This window comes from Vipera ursinii, assembly GCF_947247035.1.
Source record: "Vipera ursinii genome assembly, chromosome: 6".
Taxonomy (NCBI): domain Eukaryota; kingdom Metazoa; phylum Chordata; class Lepidosauria; order Squamata; family Viperidae; genus Vipera; species Vipera ursinii.
In genome coordinates, this window is record NC_139515.1 from 28,841,285 (window position 1) to 28,862,511 (window position 21,227).

Below are 21,227 nucleotides of genomic sequence, written 5' to 3' on the forward strand. Positions count from 1 at the left end.
CACGTATGCCCCCGAGATTCCAATTGCAGCTGTATTGTCTTCTTGAATCTGGATGGGCAGAGGAGGAGGTGCCCAGATGCTCGTTACCAGAGCATCGAACCAAATCAAATCATTGGCCGTGTCCGACAGACTGGCATATTCCGCCTCGGCCGTGGAGCAAGAAACAATTTTTTGCTGCCTAACATGCCAATGGATAGGACAGCCATTTAGCAATATGAGGAAACCAGAGGTGCTCCGTCTACTCTTGGTGTCACCAGCCCAGTCTACGTCCGAGTAAGCGGAGAGCTGGGCCGTCTTCCCCTTCTCTGGCTCCAGCACAAGGAGAGCATTGGTTGTGCCCCTGAGGTACCTAAGTACCCTCTTAACAGCAGTCCAGTGGAATTCCTTTGGGTGTTCCACATGCCTGGACAGTAGATTCACAGCTAAAGCTATGTCAGACCTGCTCCAATTGCTGATATATAGCAAGGAGCCAATCACAGATCTGTAAAGCTTATTATCTGTGAACTCAGGACCGTCCTTGTGAGTGTGATTGTAATAGTCACTTTGTATCGGGCTACGCATTGGGTTAGATTCTGCCATTTTACATTTGGCCAATAACTCCTCAATCTTTTCTTTCTGAGATAGGGCGAACCCCTCCTTAGTGGCCAAGATGTGCACACCCAAGTACCTGTCAACCCGCCCCAAAGACTTCAGGGTAAACTTTTCCCCCAGGGCCTTGGCAAATTCATCACACCCTTCCTTGTCAGGCCCTATATATAGGAGGTCATCCACATAAACTAACACCCATTCTGTGGTACCCTTGGAGTTGTGTGTGAAAACACATTCATCTGCATGGGATGCACTGAAACCAACTAGCTCTAAACTTTTTCTAAGGCAGTCGTACCATAGTTTCCCCGACTGCTTGAGGCCATATAACCCTTTTCGGAGCAACCATGTGTTTCCCCCTTCCTGCTGGTAGCCAGGAGGGGCCCTCACGTAGAACTGCCGGTCCAAGTTGGCGTGGAGGTAAGCCGTCTGGATGTCGAATTGGAAGACTTCCTCCCCCAGAGTGGCTGCAGTTATGAGGGCAGCCTTGACGCTCTCTACCCGGACGTTTGGAGAGTAGGTCTCTACGTAGTCCTCCATGTAGCGCTGGGCGAACCCCTGAGCTACCAAATGGGCCTTATACAGGTAGAGGCCATTGGCAAGTGATTTGGCCTTGAAAACCCACCTTGTGCCAATGACTTTCCTCTCCTTTGGTGGTTGCTGGGGGGTGAAGACCTTGAGCTTTTTCAGGCTCGCCATCTCCTGCTCCATTGCGAGCTGCCATTTCTCCTGTTCTTCGATGGGCAGCCCCTGGATGTCAGAGAAGGATTTTGGGGTGACCACAACACTGTTGACGGATGCGATGTGCCCAATGTCGATTCTCTTTGGCAAGATCCCTTTGTTGGACCGCTTTGATCTCCTGACCTTCTGCCACTCACCGCCCTTTTCTTCTGCGGGTTCCACGTCCACCGGCATTTCATAATTGGGACGTGTAGACCCTCGGTCCCAGGTGCTGGGCATCACAGGTCTCTGAGATGTCGCTGGGGGTAAAGATGGCATGTCTTCCCCCTTGGGACTGGACGGCTCATCCTCTCCATCTGAACCAGGTAGGATGACATCTTCGTCTTGTTCCTCGCTCTCGTCGGTGTGTCCTTGCTGGGTCGGTTGACATATGGGCTCAGATCATTTGAATGGATCTGGGTCCAATTGGAGTCCTCTTCGAAGGAGGCAGATTGGGAAGTCACAGTCCTGCCCCCCTCTCCCAGAAAACGGTAGGCCTTGGAGCCAGGAGCATAGCCCAAGAACCTTAGTCTCTGGAACACAGATCTCCCCTTCTTCTGCAGCTGCTTGGGGATGTGCACCCAAGCGTGGGAGCCAAACACACGCAAGTGTCCCAGACTTGGCTTCCTACCGTGGACCAGGAAATATGGGGTCTGGTCAACAACACTGCTCCAGGTGCAGTTTAAGGTGTAATTGGCGTAGTGCACCGCCTCTGCCCAGTATGATTCTGCGACCCCAGCGTCCGCAATCAGACTACACATCATAGTCTGCAGGATTCCGTTTCTTTTCTCAGCCACGCCATTCTGAGCAGGAGTGAAGGGCGCTGTAAGAAAATGGTGGATGCCCTTACGCCTTACCCAGTCCTGGAATTTTCAGGACATGAACTCAGCCCCGCGGTCGCTCTGCAGTTGTGCGATCTTGGTCTTCTACTGGGTCTCTACAAAGTTGTACAGTGATTTTATGGCATCAAAGGCGTCGGATTTTTCTGTGAGGGTATACACGTGACCGTACCGTGAAAAATCATCAACGGCAGTGAGAAAATACTGTCTTTTCCCTAGGGATGGTGTGAATGGCCCAACCAAATCAACATGTACCAGTTGGTACAGGTATTGGGTCTTACGCAGTGACACCTTAGGGATGGGGGCAGCCTTCCTCTTTGTCCTCTTACAGATGGCACAGTCCAGGAACACCTCACAATTCTTGAGCTGGACTCCCTCAGCAAACTCTCCCATCTTTTTAACCCCAGGGAAGCTCGCATGACCTAATCTTCGGTGTAAGAGATGGGCACACTTATCATGGAGCGGCTTCCCCACTGACACCCTCTTGGCTCTGGTTGCCTTGAGCGGTGCTTTAGGTGCCTGCTGAGATTCGGGTTTCTTGTCCACACTGCCTTTGGAAAGCCGTGGGGGTGGCTGAGGTGGCTTGGGTGCAACCGCTTCGGCCTTGCGCTCCTTAGACAGCCTTGGGGCTGGCTTTTTTCTCTCTTTCCATGCGCAGGCCCCTTCTGAGGTGGCACCCGGTGGACTGTCCTCTGTGGCTGGGTTCTCAGGGGAGAAGTATGGCAAACCATTTATGATGGCAATACTTCCAATGACCCTCTGGTTCCGGGTGACATGACCTCCCCCTTTGCGAAATAAAACTTCCACCCTGTCATCGTCACATAATTTGATAATGCTTAACAGATTGTTGGCAATGGAGGGAGCATGTAATACCCCTTCAACATTTCCTAGTCCGGGTACAGAGACAGTGCCCTCCCCAACAACCAAAGCCTTATCACCATTGGCCACCTTGACAGATGAGTTAATTTTCTTTAACCTTTTAAACCCTTGTTTCATATTGGTAATGTGAGATGAAGCTCCAGAGTCCAGTAACCATAAGTCAGTGGGGCTATCAGCCTTTGTGGTGGGGGTGAGAGCACAAGTATGCACAAAATTGCCCTTGGCACTACCTTTGCCCCCGCCACGCCCCCTTCCTTGCCCCTTGCCCCTTCTTTGATTGGGACCACACTTGGGGCCTTGTTGGTGATGGGGGCAGTCCTTCTTCAGATGTCCCTCAGAGCCACAGATTAAACACTTAAGTAGAGCATTAACCTGCTCTGAGTTGTGGTGCCTACTGCTGGCTCGCTGAGTGGTGGCTCTGGCGTATTCTCCTGCATCTCTTCACCTCCTGTCTTCTTCAATGATCCTCCCTGTGAGGTAGGACAGAGTCATGGCTTCCTTCGTTGTCCCCTCCAGTGAAACAATAAAACTGCTCCAATTTTTGTCCAGGGAAGCCAGAATGACAGCGACCATGTTTGCCTCAGGTACAAGGTAGTCTCTGAACATCAATTCTGCCCTGAGCGCCTTCAATTTTCCCAGGTTCTCGGCCATGTTAGCCCCAAACCTCACTCTGGTGGTGTAAAACTCAGTTGTGAGTCTGGTGATCGAACCGATACTGTCGCTGTTGAATAAATTGTATAATAACCCCCAACTTCGCCAGCTGTGAGCCCATCTGGAATGCTGGGTTACAAGTTGCTATCCAGTGAGCTCAGTAGAGTGGTATATGCTTGTCTATGATACCACTCTTCTTGGGGTCCCCAGGGAAGAGATGGGGGATACAGAACCATCTCTAGAGTCCCTTCCTTCAATAGACATACCTGCACATCTTTACTCCAACTGCTGTAATTCTCCCCCCCCCCAAGTTGCAGTTTTGCAAAATTATTTGGGAGGGCAGAAGCAGATGAAAAAGAATTCTCCTTAGCTCTATATCCATTTCTATAGATCTGTGAATTTTCCATTGAGGTGAATGGAAAAGGGATCCCCCTGCTAGCAGGTGGTATTTTTCTCTGATTTTTGGACAGCCCCGACTGGGCATGCTCAGGATTCATTTGAGCCCAGGAGGCGGAGGGAGTGGGTGTGTCTTTTTCTGTCTCTGGGCCTGGCTCAGGCCTAGGATTGCAGGCCAGAATTTGGGCCTGAAGAGGGGCTGAAAGCCGCAGAAGCCCCGAAGATTCCTCCTGAAGCCCCCCCGGCACTGGAACACTCACCGGGGGGCGAAGACCGCAGGATGGGGCCGGGATGGCACATGAATGCCGTGGATTGCCCAGAGGAGCCCATCGCTGGTCCTGAAGACCCTGGAGGCAGCTGAAGACGGCGCTGGAGGAGGGGGCCTCGTCTGGAGGCCTCCCGAAGACCATCTGGCAAGCAGGGCATCTGGGCGGTGGCGAAAAATAGGCCGGAGGACCCGGGGGTTCACTGGGGGCCCTCTGGCATTGCAGGATGTAGCTGGGAGGCTCCAAGCCGGACGCCTCCCGGCAGTTAGGCCCCGGGGAGATTGTTGGAGGCCTTGGAGCTCCTCCGGGAGGCTCCTGGGGGTAGCGAGGGAGGCTGGCTACCCCCGATGTTGAGGCCGCAGTCTTTTTGGCTCCCAGGGCCGCAACCAGGGTTCGGATAGTTGCTCCAATCTCTGCTATAGCAGTCTCAGCTGCGCAGGCTTCGATGCCATCATAGGCCTTGAGGCTTTCCGGTGGGGAACACCGGGCGGTTTCCGTGCCGCTTTGGCTGGATGCCACCGATTGCTGGGCCTCGAGGCTTGGCTGAGGACTATCAAACCACATTGTTGTCCTGGGGGCCGCCATCTTGTTTCCAGTTGGCCCCGGAAGCTGCAGATCACAGGTTGGAGGGAAATTTCCCGCCAAAAGCTCTGGGGCCCCAGGGTCCCCCAGGGTGGCTGGTGCCATGTTAGGGGGCCTCGTGGGTACTGGGAAAGGACTTACCCGGTGTCCAGAGGCCTCCTGCACTGGTATCCCTCATGGAGAGGCTTGTGGCGTCCTTTGTGCTGCAAGGAGCGTTAGGAGCAGCTCCTTGCGTTCCTGGTCAGTCATCTGGTCCACGCGGTGCCTGTCTTGGGCCCTGGCCATTTCCGCTGCGTTTGGGCAGTCTTGGGTGGATTGTAAGCCTTCCATGCTTTCTTCTGTGGCTTGCAGTTGTAGGGAGGCATGTGAAGGGGTCCCTGGCGCTGAATAGAGTTCATCTGTATTCTCACCTGGAGCAAAGCTTGCGTCAGGGGCTGGATGCCGGGCTGTCGTCCTTGATTGAAGACTCCTGGTCACAATCAGACCTGCCATCCATCTCAAATGGGTTCTTGCTGGAACCTCCAGGCATCTTGCTTCTAGCTGCTGGCTTGGAAGCGTTGCCTCAAACCATCTCTCTGCTACCAATTTGTGAGATGGCCTCACGAGACCGATGGTTCATTAAGGTGCTTCCAAGTAAAAAAGGCAGCATGCAGGGATGCGATCAGATTAAGCTTTATTTAAACAATAGAGTAAAGAGAAAGAGTTCCCTGGCATGGAGGCATCCATGCCTGGATTGAGCTCATGGATCACTCCCACAAGAGAGCAACAAGAGAGAGCAAGCAAGCAGAGTGAGAGAGAGAGAGCAGCCCCTGAGCAGAGGTTTTTATGGGTGTCCTCAGCCCCTCCCTTACCAATTAACTCTCTCCAATGGGGCTGCAGGGGCCGGGGACCCCTGACCCACCAGTGGGAGCAAGGATGCCTCTTTGCTCCCATCTGATGACCTTTTTGGGGAACTGCCATGGCTGGCACAAAAACATCTAACAGAGGTTGCTTTTTCTTTTCTTGTTAACATTCCATTACTCCACAGGCACTTGGTCTGCTTCTACATCCTCATTTGAAACAGTCCCATAGAAGAGGTTTTCTCATGTGGTCTTCCCTTGAGACTGAACTAAAGTCTCCAGAAGCAGCAGACTGCTAGAGCAATTATTGTGCAGCGTAAGGCAGCTGTTTTACATCTATCACTCAATTAAAGTAACAGAATCCTGCACTCAATATATTTAAATTAAACCAAATATTAATATCCTTTGGGGGGAAAACTAAAGGAATTTTCCCCACCAAATAGAGTGAAAATACGGCAAGAAAAATTCAGAAAAATGTTCATGGCATGATACTTTTAGTTTCTGGAGATGTCAAAAGAGAGACAGAAAGAGAGAGAGAGAGAGAGAGAGAGAGAGAGAGAGAGAGAGAGAGAGAGAGAGAGAGAGAGAGAGAGAGAGAGAGAGAGAGAGAGAGAATGCCTTACAACTCAGAAAAAACCTTTGGGTCTAATGAAAAACCATTTCAAAAGACTACCTATCCAATGATTATTTTTCTTCTGGATTATTATGCAATATGAACTGGTTTTATAGCCTCTCAATTTTTTTCTACTGATTATAACAAAGCAAAATGGTTCTATCACATTCTGTAGAAAGCAACTAATGCAAACCAAGCTTGGCAATGAGAAGCTAATTTTGTGATGTTTTATGGGAAAATAATTTCTTCCCTTTCCCTGACCACATATATACCTCACTTTCTGGACTTGCAATATTTAAATTCTCCTCTAGTTTACTTCATGAATCATGTGACTCTTTTATATTCAGTACGTAGAAGAAATAAACTTCAAAAATACTAATGCTGGTACAATATGTAAAAAAAAAATGCCAGCTTCCAATATCACCCTTTTCATATTTTTCTCTATGCTCAAACTCACATACAATGTCACAGTACATGTGTTGAACTATAAATAATAATATATATAGGAATATTATGTATTACACTGTCATGGCTACTCTTTTATCAGCAATAAAGCAGTATCCATTACTTGCAAACCACAAGTAAGACAATTTCAGACTACTTCTTCCAAGGATTTCCCATTAAGGATAATTACATTAAGCTGCTACTACTAGGCTGACTCTTCTGATTATCCAAAATTCTATACAACTCAGCTCTAGGAAAATTAGAAGGTATTTTGCCATTCTCTGCCTTATTCCTTTACAAACTTTGTTCCAATTCCAAAGTATGAGAAATAATTATGTAATGATATCTCTTGCCTAAGGAGAAGGATTTAAGGAGAATTTTTTTTATAAAACCAAATAAGCAGATTTATTAATATAAAAAGGAGTTTACTAGGGAAAGGAACACATAGAAAGATAAGCAAGTCAACAATCCTCTTTCTTCTTCTTTTTCTTTCCTCTTCAGGATTTTTAAGCATTTTCTTTAGCATAAACACGTATACTTCACTCATCCTCTTTAGTATCGAGAAAGCATGCATCAGTTTTATAGAATGAGGTTATAAGCAAAAGCCAGACTCTTTGGGAAAATCTGTAGCAAGGATAATTTTCCATCTACAATCCCCTGAATCAATCTAGGAAATCACTAATTATCCAAGGACTGATATGTAATGTATTGGTCCTGGTTTAACTTGAACTGTACCACATGGGTTTTGAATGCTGTTGAGATTGCTTAAGCAGGGAGTTGGGTAACAGTCGCTGGCTCCTCAGACAGGCCGTCTCCAGGACCACTATTGGTTGGCTCTAGGGTGGCAATAGGTTCCTTTAAACCAGGGGTGTCAAACTGTCAGCCCGCGAGCCGGACGCGTCATGACAAAACCGTGCTTACCCCATTGTCGGCAATGGGGAAAAAGCTCCGATATGTCACGCGATGTCATGTGACGTCGTGAGTTTGACACCCCTGCTTTAAACCTATTGGCCGCTGCCTAGTGGCCAGAGTTTAAATAGCTGCGTAGAAGCCTTGGTTAACAGTTCAGTTCCTGCATTCAATAAAGTATGTTCCTGCCTGAAATCTCTCACCTTGTCTCCTGCTTGCTGCAAAGAACCCAGTACACAACACGATCCATATTCCTAATAACCCTTGGTAGAATTATGATGGTGCACTTTGGTTTTCACCATTTGTGTACAAAAGTAGAATTCTGTTTATTCAATTTTATCAGCATGAGGACAATTTATAAATTGTTTTAGGAGACATTATTGTGTCACAGCAAAACCAGGGTTTCATCACAACTTCATACTCAAATAATTACAAATTAAAGACAGGTCTTAAGATCAAAGCCAATTGCATTGTGGGGGAAAAAGAAATGGAGACTGATTTATTTAGAAAGGGCTTAAGTGACCTATACTGTGTCTATTAATCCAACTGAGAAGTTTGGAAGGAGCCCTTTTCATTCCCATCAATCAGAATATTTTTTCTCTTTCCTCCATATTCAAATTAGCTTTTTCCTTCTTTAGAAATAGATGGAAATGAGTAATGAAATCTATTCATTATGAACAACTAATGTTTTCTTCCTCCACAGCTCCCAGTTCGGTCTGAGAAAATGGAGTAACATATATCTCATGTGATGAGATGCATACTCTCTCGATACTAAGAGGATGAAGGAAGTATACAGTATGTGTTTATGCTAAAGAAAATGACAGTTCCAGAGAGATGAAGTTTGATTTATGCAGTTTCATCATTGCTTTTGAATGTTATGCAGATGGGTATCAGAATGTAATAACCATCATGTTTGAAGTTGGAAAGCAATCTTTTCTCAGTGTGACTGGTAGTTACACGGTTCCTTTCTATATTATTCTTTCCCCTAAGGATGTAAAAGAAATCTTCCATGGATCCCCCTGGCCAGCTGCAGAGTTTATAGTAGCAACATGCTTTTTAGAAAGCTATATATCTTCTAAAGAAGAGTCCTCCAGAGGGCATGACATGACATAGGGGGCTCTTCTGATCTTAGAGAACAGGCAAATTGGGATTGGGCATGGATAATACTACTTTTCAGCTGAAATGAATGAAACTTACAAGTAAAGGTGATGACAACAAGAACAACAAGAGTCTCAGCAATATGCTATCTTAATCTTGACAATTTTCAAATTGCTTTTGATTTGTGTTTTTCAGCCAATGTCCATATCCTTCTGCCCACACTCTGCCTAGGAAAAGACTTGAAAATAAAGAGAGTTGTGAATTCAGTTTATGACATATTTCAGATTATTGCAAGAAAAAGGAGGGGGGAAATGTCAAAAATCGACTTTATGAACTCAAGCCCTTGGGCTAGCCTGAAGTAGCTCTGTGGAGGTCAGCATTTTTGTTTTCTATAATTTTCATGAGATAAATGCAGGCCCATACACAAACCTCTGGTACACCAACCACCAAAGTTCTAATAAAACTGCTGGGTAAGATTAAAGCTCATTAAAGCTATTTTTTAAATAAAACTGACTTAGAGTTTAAAGAGTTAAGCAAAAAACTGTGCACCCTAAATGACCTTGGTCACTGTCACAGGTGAGGCTGTCACTAAAGGAGACTATGAAGGGACAAGACGAATGGGTGATGTATGGCAATTCCTTTAGGAGGAAATGGTTGTGGCCTGGCTAAAAAATAGAATGATGTCTATTCTCTAATGTGCTTGCAAGCATGCTGTTGACAGAGGTTGGTTTGTGCCTGCCTAGACAGACATCTCCTATAATGACCCACCCTAGGTCTACTTTTTGAGTGTATGGTGCATTGTGAAGACCATTGATCTGAGCTCTTGCTTTGTGAACTTGTACAATATATCTCCCTAGGGGCAAGACTATCTGGGCCTGAGGACTGAACTCTGGCATCAGATGTGCTACACAGTTCAAATGTGAGTGAAAAATTGCTGCATCTGGTGTAAGGATTTCAGATCTATGATCAGGGAACTGGTTGCATTTGCTAAGAGTTGGTAAGTTCAGGAATGTTTTCCCATCTACCAACTTGACTTGGAAACCAGATGCTCTTCTCCTCACCATTTCCACAATTCCTGCACAGGTTTTTAAGGAATAGGGAGTGCTAGGGCCTTTAATGCCAAATATATCAAAGTAGGTTGAGACCTCTTACTTTGGTCATCTAGAATAGCATAAAGCTTAATGGCTTTGTCTCTTTGTCCTTTGTCCTTTTGCTGGATAGGCTCTGACTAAACAGATTTTGGAGCAGGACCTGCCACCTACAGTCCCTTTGCAGACCTCTGTGCATTTTGCGTTGATTTCTATTGTGGCTGTAGCCTTGTATTCTTTCTCCATGCCATGCTCACTGGTACTGTAAGTGTGTTGTAAAGTCCATGGAGCTGGCCCTGGGTGTAAACCTGTGTTGTGGCTTGTGCTGCCACATTCTGTGCATTTTACTATGACCTTGCAGTCCTTAGCAATGTGAGGGACTAATGAGAAGCATTTGTAGCAAATGTTTGTTTCAGGAAAAATTTGTGGTCTTCCATGGGCTTCTCCCTTAAGGCTCTGCATTTTAGGAGAGGATGTAGCTTCTGGTGTAGAGGACACTGCAGAATAGAATAGAATAGAATAGAATAGAATAGAATAGAATAGAATAGAATAGAATAGAATAGAATAGAATAGAATAGAATAGAATAGAATAGAATAGAATAGAATAGAATAGAATAGAATAGAATAGAATAGAATAGAATAGAATAGAATGGAGCTGGAAGGGACCTTGGAGGTCTTCTAGTCCAGCCTCCTGCTCAAGCAGGAGAACCTATACCATCTCAGACAAGTGACTGTCTAGTCTCATCTTAAAAATCTCCAGTGATGGAGCGCCCACGATTTTTGGAGGCAAGCTGTTCCAGTGGTTAATTGTCCTCACTGTCAGGAAGTCTCTCCTTAATTCCAGGTTGCTTCTCTCTTTGATCAGTTTCCAACCATTGTTTCTTGTCCTGCTCTCTAGTGCTTTGGTGAATAAATTGACCCACTTCTCTTTGTGGCAGCCTCTCAAATACTGAAATACTACTATCATGTCCCCTTTAGTTCTTCTTTTCTCTAGACTACCCAAATCCAAATCCTGCAACTGTTCTTCATATGTTTTAGTTTCAGGCCTTTAATCATCGTAGTTGCTCTTTGTACTTTTTCCAAAGTCTCAACATCTTTTTTGTAATGATTTTGATTCTATGCCTCTGTTTATAAAACCAAGGATTGTATTGTGTTTTTTTGGTTGCTGCTGCACACTGCTGACTCATGTTTAAGTGATCGTCCACTAGGACTTCAAGGTCCCTCTCACAGTTACTGTTTTTGAGCCAGGTTTCACCTAATCTGTACTTGTACCTTTGGTTTTTCCTGCCCAGGTGTACAACTTTGCTTTTCTCCACATTAAATTTCATTTTGTTGGAGAGGGCCCATTGTTCAAGTCTGTCAAGATCTTTTTTGATCCTGAGCTTATCTTCCTGCCAACTTAGTGTCATCTGCAAATTTGTTGAGTTCCCCTTCTATTCCCTCATCTAGGTCATTTATGAAAATATTGAAGAGTACTGAGCCTAGGACAGAACCTTGTGATAATCCACTGCTTACTTCCCTCCATGTAGATGTAGTACCATTAAGGACTTCTTGCTGAGTACAGTTTGTCAGTGAATTACAAATCCACCTGGTAGTAATGCTGTCTATCCCATGTTTTTCTAACTTACGAAGCAGTTGTGGTCTACTTTGTGAAATGTCTTGTTGAAGTCTAAGTATACTATGTCCATAGCATTTTGCTGGTCTATTAATTTAGTTACTTTGTCAAAGAATAAAATAAGATTGGTTTGGCATGATCTGTTTTTAACAAACCTATGCTGGCTTCTAGTTATAACTTGGTTTCTAGATGTTTGCAGAACTGTTTTTTTATTATTATTTTTTCTAGTATCTTCCCAGGTATTGATGTTAAACTGATTGGTCTGTAGTTTCCAGGGTCCGATTTTCCCCCCTCTTTTTTTGAAGATGGGGACCACATCGGCTCTTTTCCAATCCTCAGGTACTTCCCTAGTGCTACAAGATTTTTGAAAGATATGGTACAATGGTTTTGAGATGGCATTGGTCAGCTCCTTCAGAACTCTGGGGTGTAAGCTGTCAGGCTCCGTGATTTATATTCATCAAGATCAGACAGGTCTTATTATTTTCTTGCTTATCTTATTTTTTATTTCTAATCTGTCTTTTATAGTTCTGTTTTTGGTAGGTTGAGCTATAGTTTCTTTTTGTGTGAAGACCAATGCAAAGAATGAGTTAAGCAGCTCTGCTTTCTTTCTATTGCCTGTTACTTCCTTGCCGTCTTCTCTCTGTTTCCTTGACTTTTTTCTTGTTATTTATATGTTGAAAGTTATTTTTAATTATCTTTGATTTTTGTTGCAAGTCTTTGTTCATTTTGAGCTTTTGCTCTCCTGACTTCATCTTTGCAGATTCTGGCTAGCTGCTGATATTATGTCTTAGTTATGTGTCCCTTTTTGTCTTTCAGTTCATCAGAGAGATTTTTGTGCAACCATGCTGATTTCTTCTTGAATTTCTTGTTTTTCTTTTTTTAGAGGTATTACTGTATATTGGACTGGGCTTTTATGATCATATTTTTCAGTGTATCCCATGTTTCTTGAGTTGTTTTCCCCTTTAGGATATTTATCCATGATATTTTACTTAGGCTCTGAGAATAATAATAATAATAATAATAATAATAATAATAATAATAATAATAATAATAATAATAATAATAATAATAATAATAATAATAATAAAGTTTGTCAAAGTCAGCTCTTTTAAAGTTTAAGACACTTGTAGGATTATATTTTATTGCTTGTGTTTGCATTATATTGAATTCCAGTATGTTATGTTCACTCTCGCCCTAAGTTCCCACAACTTCAACTCTCTCATACACTTCTCTATTAGTAAGAATTAGGTCCTGTATAGTTTTTCATCTGGTTGCCTCCTCTACCTGTCAAGGTTCCAATGAATAAGACAAATCAAACAAATTGCAGGCATATTATTTATCTAAAAAGTCTTAGAAATGAAACAAAACATCGCCACTCATGAAGGGATGCCAGAATCTGAAATCTCCTCCCCCCAAACCCATCATAACACACACACAATCCTCGCCCTTATCTACACATCATAAATCACATTATCCAATTAGTTTCACATATGAGGTCTCTCCCATTCTGTACCCGGGCTTCTTATCTTCTCAAAATAGACGTTAGAAAAATTCCCTCCCTTCAAGATTCAAAGTGAAGCAGTTTAAACAAAAGGCTGTCTCCTACGTTATCAGTGCAAAACCATGTCAATGTTTGCAGCATTGACACTACCTTTCGGATGACAAAGTTGTCATCCAAGTTGATTAGGAATCTGTTCGATCTCCCACTTGCTGCAGACTTTGTCTCCCAGTTGATATCAAGGTAGTTAAAGTCTCCCATAACTACTGTGGTATGTTTCCTACATGCATTTGTTAATTGATCAGCAAAAAGTTCATCTATTTCTTCTGCTTGGTTAGGTGTCTTGTAGTATACTCCTATAGCAATGTCATTCTTTTTTCCTTTTCTATTGAGCCATATGGTTTCTATTTGCTCCCTAAATTTTGAGCATCAGTGTATAGTCATTTGAGCTCTTTATTGATCTTGGGTATGTTTCTTATATCTCCCACTTTATAACTGGGATTTATGTTTTTCTTGTTCTTTTTTCTCTTTACAGTAAGTTACAATAAATCTGATTGTTCTCTAGTGCTATATTTAAAGAAAAAGAGCTTTCAATTATTATTTTTTCCTGTAGTGTAGAATTAATAGAAAAGAAACAATTACTTAATGTTTACTTGCTTTATGGAGTTGTGGAATAAAAGGTGCTAATAATGCCAGAAGAGGATCCCTTTTCACTAGATCCCCCAGGTCTCAGAAGCTAGCTTAATGATTCTGGTAAACTTGATTATTATCATCAATTCCAAGTAGTAACCTTGACATTTTATCAATACTGCAGCATTTTCAAGACACATAACAGGAACTTGCACAGTGCCACCTTCAAACTTGTTTAATAAACACAAAATTGACAATTAAAAGACCAGTAATTTAAGCAGACATTCATTTCATGCAGAGTCTTGTCAAACTATTCTGCTTGAGTGCCAGGAATCACTCATTCTGAATTATAGAACATGTATTATGCCAAATGATTTTTAAAGTGACATTATATACTCTTAATGTGCTGAAACCTTATTCCAGAGTTTTTAATATATGCAAATGAACGTGATCTGATTAGGTCCTCAGGCAGTTTCACCTAAATGTTCATAGGAATAGTAATGGAAATGACATAACAATATTTCATCCTTGAAGTATGCTTTTCCATGAGGGACATCTCCATTTAATTCTGGCATGTATTTATCCTGGCTGTAAAGGACAAAACTACAATTATATTTTTCATCCTATTGTACAGTGAACATATTTTTTCCAAAACACAAAGAACAAAAGATAACATTCAAATACCAGAACCAAATTCACATACCATATTTTTAAAAATCATATTGTGTTAGAACTTTCCATTTGATAAAGAATGTATTGGATAATGTAATATACTTTGTTCATTTTTTTGAAATAATTTGGAAAAAAATCAATACACTTTAAGATAAGTAACACAGACTCTCTTAGCTTTTAAACAGAGAATCAGAGGCAAAGAACTAGTACAGTACTACAAACAAAATGTAATAGGGATAATGTTAATCAAAAGAACTCTTGGTCTATACCTATTTAATAGTTAAACTGGACTATGACATCCATGTTATGCATTCTGATCAGATCATCTGCTATTTATAGTGTATGTATATCTGTATAGTCTATGATCAGATCATCTGCTATTTATAGTGTATGTATATCTGTATAGTCTATGATCCTTTACTATGAAACATTTTTTACTCATATAAACAGACTTATTCACCTTTAATTAAAGAACATCCCCAAATTAGTAAGACAGAAATTACTGATGATCCAGAATCCAATTTTTCCAGTTCATGGTTCTTTAACCTGCACATAATTTCTTTAACCTTACGTTATGTGTCTGTAAAAATCAGAGGGGAAAAATGTATGGATAGTGAACCCATTAAAAAAGGATTAAATTTTCATTTTCAGGATGATACTAATGAAAGCTTCTACAAAAGGAGAAAGAACAGCATTATATATAAAGATTGGGCCTATATGAGAATATCCATGAAAATTGATTTATGTTTATTTTATTTGAATATACATAACAAATAAAAGACAGGAAATTGCATTTTGGAAATTGCCTATTATCATTAAAAGTGAAAAAAAGAGAGAGAGCTGAAAAATGAAGTAATGGAGAGTTTGGGTAAAAGCCATAAGATCATCTAGAAATTAATAATACTAAAAAAGAAGGATATTTGAACATAACCTACCTTGGAATTTAGAAAAGATGAAATCAGCAACAGTTAAAAATACGGCCAAAATTGAATTGTAGAAATATTTGAGAAAAATGGCAAAGTAGGAACGTGACATTATAAGATAGGAAAGAGAATGTAGAAAGAACAGTTTCTTGCTCATCTACTGAACACAAAAACAATAATTACAAAGAAGTCGTGGTTTATTTATTTCTAACAAATAGTACTTTAGAATTTTTACAGTATTTCTGTAAAATCTTATTTTTCAAGTCTTGTAAAAAGAGAAAAAGAAGAAAAATACATATTTGTATTTTAACACATATTGATGTAATAATAAATTAAAACCATTAGGTCTTTTAAAAGACTGGTAGTTTAATGTAATAAAACTTTTAGTGATTCCCAGCATGTCTTGTTAAATCTTAACTTCCTCATTTGCATTTCTGATGCTCCCCCAGAGACAGACATGCTTCAAGTTAATTATCCATGTCGCTGGAAGAACTCTTGTTGCTTTCCCAAGAACTCTCTAAAAAGAAAACTAACAGTTATTAAATATTACTTTGAGTCACTAAAAGTAATCAAAATGCATTACAAGAGGCACTAAACAGCCCTTAAATTAAACTAAATATTACTCCTTTTTGCAGTCTAAATAAAATATTTATCATTTATAAATTTTACAGCAATTTTCAAAGAAAATCAGTTGTAATTAAATGAACACATATCTCATGTAATTCCCTACTGCACCTATGTTCTTGGCATGGTTTACATTTATGCAAAGAAGGCATGAAAAATGGTGTTCTGATTGGCTTGTCCTGCTTGGAATAGGGAAATAGGTTGGGAACCATTTTATTAAGAGGTTATCTTCAGGGTTTCTTCCATTTGTAATCATGGCTTCAATATTTCCACTATATATTTTTTGTTCTTTCCCAAACCTTATTCCATTTATCCCTATTTTTTAAAAATTGCAAAGTGTGGGAAGAATCCAGAGAAAGAAATATTTTGGGAAATATTAAAATGGCAGAATATATTTCCCCAAAGGATTTTAAAGGAAGAAACTAACCCCACCCCAAGTTTCTCTGCCCCAAACAGAAACCAGGTCTGCAGAAATAAAGATGTGATAATCTTGTCAAAAAGATTGGAGTCAGAAAGCTGGGATTAGAAAGAAAGATCCCTAAAATCAACACCAAAAAAATCCAACAGTCATCAGCCACAGCCCCAGGGAAGCAGGATATGACCTTTGGGACATAATAGGATTAACCACCACCATCAGAATACCAGAAAGACACACTCAGACTCAGGTCAAAGTTCATGCCACAGGAACAACTCCAAACAAAAGGTCAAGAAGGTATAAAAACCTACTCCCTACTACATGTGGTCAGCTTTTTTCCAGAGCCATCTTTCTGTCTGGCTCTCCTGTTCAATAAACTACAACCTTCTTTCTAAAGCATGTTGTTTATTTTCAGTTTGGACTGGACCCTGATTTTTCCTTCAACAATTTGCCACCCAGGATGGAATTCCAAGCTAACCTCTCCAATGGACTGAGACTGGTAAGCCCCATCTTGGTGGCAGCAGACCCATTGTGTCTGTGGAAGGAGATGCCCATGTTGAGCAAGGTAGTAAAGGGAGTTTTGAGTTTGAGCTCAAGGGCTACTTTGGAAAGAAGGTGAAGGTGAGTACCTCTAAATTATAACTTTAAAGCCCAGGAGAGCGAGAAAAATGTGTGTATGTCTGTATGTGAGAGTGAGAAGACCCTTTTCCCAATCACAGTTGGATTTTGCTCCCTCTGGCCTTTCCTAATTGCAGAAAGAATCTGTTCAAGTGACAGACCCTGGAAAGCATGGAGTTTGGCCAGAGCGCGGGACCTTTTGTTAGGGAAAAGGGAGAAGCTGTGTGAAAATGGGATGGAAAAGCAAATGAGAGAATAGGATTTGGGCAATCAGCTGGTAAGGCCCTGTAAGCAAAATCCTGGAAAAAAGGGGAGGGGTCTGTACCTCTGGGAAGCAAGCAGAGGTCCTCCCAGACTTTAGTGACTCCGAAAAGTGCAGGTGGGAAAAGGAAAAGGCTGGGGAAGGAGGTGCCTATATTCACTGTAGGGAGCAGCTGGAGTCCTCCCAGACCCCTTTTTGGTGTGAAAATTGATGGTGGAGTTCCCTTGGAGGAGGGGTCCTTTAAGGGAAGCACAGTCCTCCCAGACACTTTTTGGTCTGAAAACTGTAGACAGGGTGAGGGGCTTAACTAGGAAGCCCAAAATTTGCTGGGGCCTGAGACAAAGTGAATCCTTACATTGGGAATAGGGAAACATGGGAAGATCTAGCTCGAGAGTCATGGTAAGCTCCCCACTGGAAGACTTGCTTGACTCCTGGGACAGGAGGCAATTGCCTATCCAGGAGAGGTATGAAAAAGAAAAAGGTGAAAGATTTGTGTAAAAAAAAGGTCTTTGCTCAGGAATTTGCTGGAAAATCAATTTGGCTAAATAAAGGTATTTAAAAGGAAAATAAAATATAGGAATAGTGATTCTCTCTCTCTCTCTCTTTCTTTCTCTTTCTATACAACCATGTAATATGTTTAAGATTTGTGCCTTCCCTAATTTGAGCTAACTGAGATTAATAGTGGGAATGACCAGGGTGTAAAAACTGAGTTTCTGTTTTCCTCTCCTTTTCTTTTTGTCTTTGTCTTTGTATGTGTGTCAAAGTCTTTCATGTGTCCTTGAGGTAAATGTTAACTGTTTATTGTCTCTAATCTAAAGAGAAAAGAATTTTAAAATTCTACTAGAAATTCTCTTTAAAAAAAGCCACCACAGGATATACTCCCACCTTCTTTGTTTGGCCAGCAAACAGGGTGAAGAGAAATGTGTTCTTTTTTCCCTTTCTCTCTCTGTACTTTTAAGAACAGCCAAAAGTTATCAGGATTGTTGTTGTTGTTAGTTGCAAAGTCGTGTCTGACCCATCACAACCCCATGGACAACGTTCCTCCAGGCCTTCCTGTCCTCTACCATCTTCTGGAGTCCATTTAAGCTCACGCCTACTGCTTCAGTGACTCCATCCAGCCATCTCATTCTCTGTCGTCCCCTTCTTCTTTTGCCCTCAAACTTTACCAGCATTAGGCTCTTCTCCAGTGAGTCCTTCCTTCTCATTAGGTGGCCAAAGTATTTGAGTTTCAACTTCAGGATCTGACCTTCTAAAGAGCAGTCAGGGTTGATCTCCTCTAGGACTGACCGGTTTGATCACCTCGCAGTCCAAGGGACTCGCAGGAGTCTTCTCCAGCACCATAGTTCAAAGGCCTCAATTCTTTGGCGCTCAGCCTTTCTTATGATCCAACTTTCACAGCCATACATTGCAACTGGGAAGACCATAGCCTTGACTATATGCACTTTTGTTGACAGGGTGATGTCTCTGCTTTTTAGTGTGCTGTCTAGATTTCCCATGGCTTTTTTCTGCAGGAGCAAGCATCTTTGAATTACTTGGCTGCAGTCCCCATCTGCAGTGATCTTGGAGCCCAGGAAAATAAAATATGTCACTACCTCCATTTCTTCCCCATCTATTTGCCAGGAATTGAGAGGGCCAGATGCCATGATCTTGGTTTTCTTAATGTTTAGCTTCAACCCAACTTTTGCACTCTCCTTCTTCACTAGCAACAAGAGGCTCTTTAGTTCCTCTTCACTTTCTGCCATTAGAGTGGTATCATCTGCATATCTTAGGTTATTGATATTTCTCCCAGCAATCTTATTTCCAACTTTTGATTCATCTAGCCCTGCCTTTCTCATGATGTGCTCTGCATACAAGTTAAACAGGCAGGGTGACAGTATACAGCCTTGCCGGACTCCTTTCCCAATTTTGAACCAATCAGTGGTTCCGTGTCCAGTTTTCACTGTTGCTTCTTGACCCGCATATAGGTTTCTCAAGAGACAAATAAGATGGTCTGGTACTCCCATATCTTTAAGAACTTGCCACAGTTTGTTGTGATCCACACAATCAAATGCTTTAGCATAGTCAATGAAGCAGAAGTAGATGTTTTTCTGGAACTCCCTAGCTTTCTCCATGATCCAGCATATGTTGGCAATTTGATCTCTAGTTCCTCTGCCTCTTCGAAATTCTGCCTGTACTTCTGGTAGTTCTCAATCTACATACTGCTGGAGTCTAGCTTGTAGAATATTAAACATAACTTTACTAGCATGTGAAATGCGTATAATGGTGCAGTATTTATTTATTTATTTATTTATTTATTTATTTATTTATTTATTTATTTATTTATTTGATTTGTATACCGCCCTTCTCCCTAAGGACTCAGGGCGGTGAACAGTGACATAAATATCAAATGTACAAATACAGATATTGAAAACAAATTAAACCCTAATGCCCAAATGTAGAAGATAAGTTACCTTAAAACAATAATTACAACAGAACCCCTCAGACCAGACCGGATTGCTGAAACAGATAGGTTTTTAGGTCACATCGGAAAGAGCAAAGGTCGGGAGCCATCCGGAGCTCAACCGGTAAACGGTTCCATAGGTCAGGCGCACCCACAGAGAACGCCCTCCCTCTGGGAGCCACCAGACGGCATTCTCCGAACGGTGGAACCCTTAGGAGGCCCTCTCTGTGGGAGTGCACTGGATGGAGGGAAGTTGATGCTGGCAGCAGGTGATTCCCAAGGTACTCCGGACCCATGCCATGTAGGGCTTTGAAAACCATTACCAGCACCTTGAATCTTATCCGGAGGACAACTGGGAGCCAATGCAGCTCATGGAGTAGAGGTGTAACATGGGAGTATCAGGAGACTCCCAACACAACTCTCGTGGCTGCATTCTGTACCAGTTGGAGCCTCCGAGTGGTTCTCAAGGGCAGCCCCATGTAGAGAGCATTGCAGTAGTCTAAACGAGAGGTCATGAGTGCATGAGTGACCGTACGCAGGGCATCCCTGTCTAGATAGGGCCATAATTGGCGCACCAGGCGAACCTGGGCAAAGGCTCCCCTAGTCACAGCTATTATGTGGTCTTCCAAGGAAAGCTGTGAATCTAGGAGGACTCCCAAGTTGTGAGCCCTATCTACGGGGGGGGGTAATAACTCACCCCCTATAGAAAGAGATGGAATGTTCTGAATATCCCGAGATGCCAGTACGTACAGCCACTCAGTCTTGTCAGGGTTGAGTTGAAGCCTGTTCCTCCCCATCCAGACCCGAACTGCTTCCAGGCAACGGGACATCACATCGAGGGCATCACTGAGGTGGTTTGGGGTCGAAATAAAAAGCTGGGTATCATCAGCATACTGGTGATACCCGACTCCAAAACCACGAATGATCTCACCTAGCGGTTTCATGTAGATGTTGAATAGGAGAGGCGAGAGGACCAATCCTTGAGGGACTCCACAAGTGAGAGGCCTCGAGGTCGACCTTTGCTCCCCTGTTAATACTGACTGCGAACGTCCCATGAGATAGGAGGAGAACCACTGAAGAACCGTGCCTCCCACTCCCAATCCCCTGAGATGCTGCAGCAAGATACCATGGTCGATTGTATCAAAAGCCGCTGAGAGATCTAGAAGGACTAGGACAGAGGAACAGCCTCTGTCCCGAGCTCTCCAGAGATCATTTATCAGTGCGACCAATGCCGTCTCTGTGCTGTGTCCGGGCCTGAAACCCGATTGGTACGGGTCCAGATAGTCAGTTTTCTCCAGAACCGAAGGGAGCTGATGCGCCACCACACTCTCAACAACCTTAGCAAGAAAGCGAAGGTTGGAGACCGGACGAAAGTTGTTTAATATAGTTGGGTCCAAGGTAGGTTTCTTGAGGAGCGGTCTCACCACCGCTTCTTTCAAGACGGAGGGGAAACAACCCTCACTCAGGGAGGCAGATATCACCGCTTGGAGCCATCTTCGTGTTCCCTCTCGAGCTGAATAAACCAGCCAAGAAGGGCACGGATCTAATAAACAAGTGGTGGAGCTCAGTTTCCTCATAATTCTGTCCACTTCCTTTGGAGTCACAGGGTCAAACTCATCCC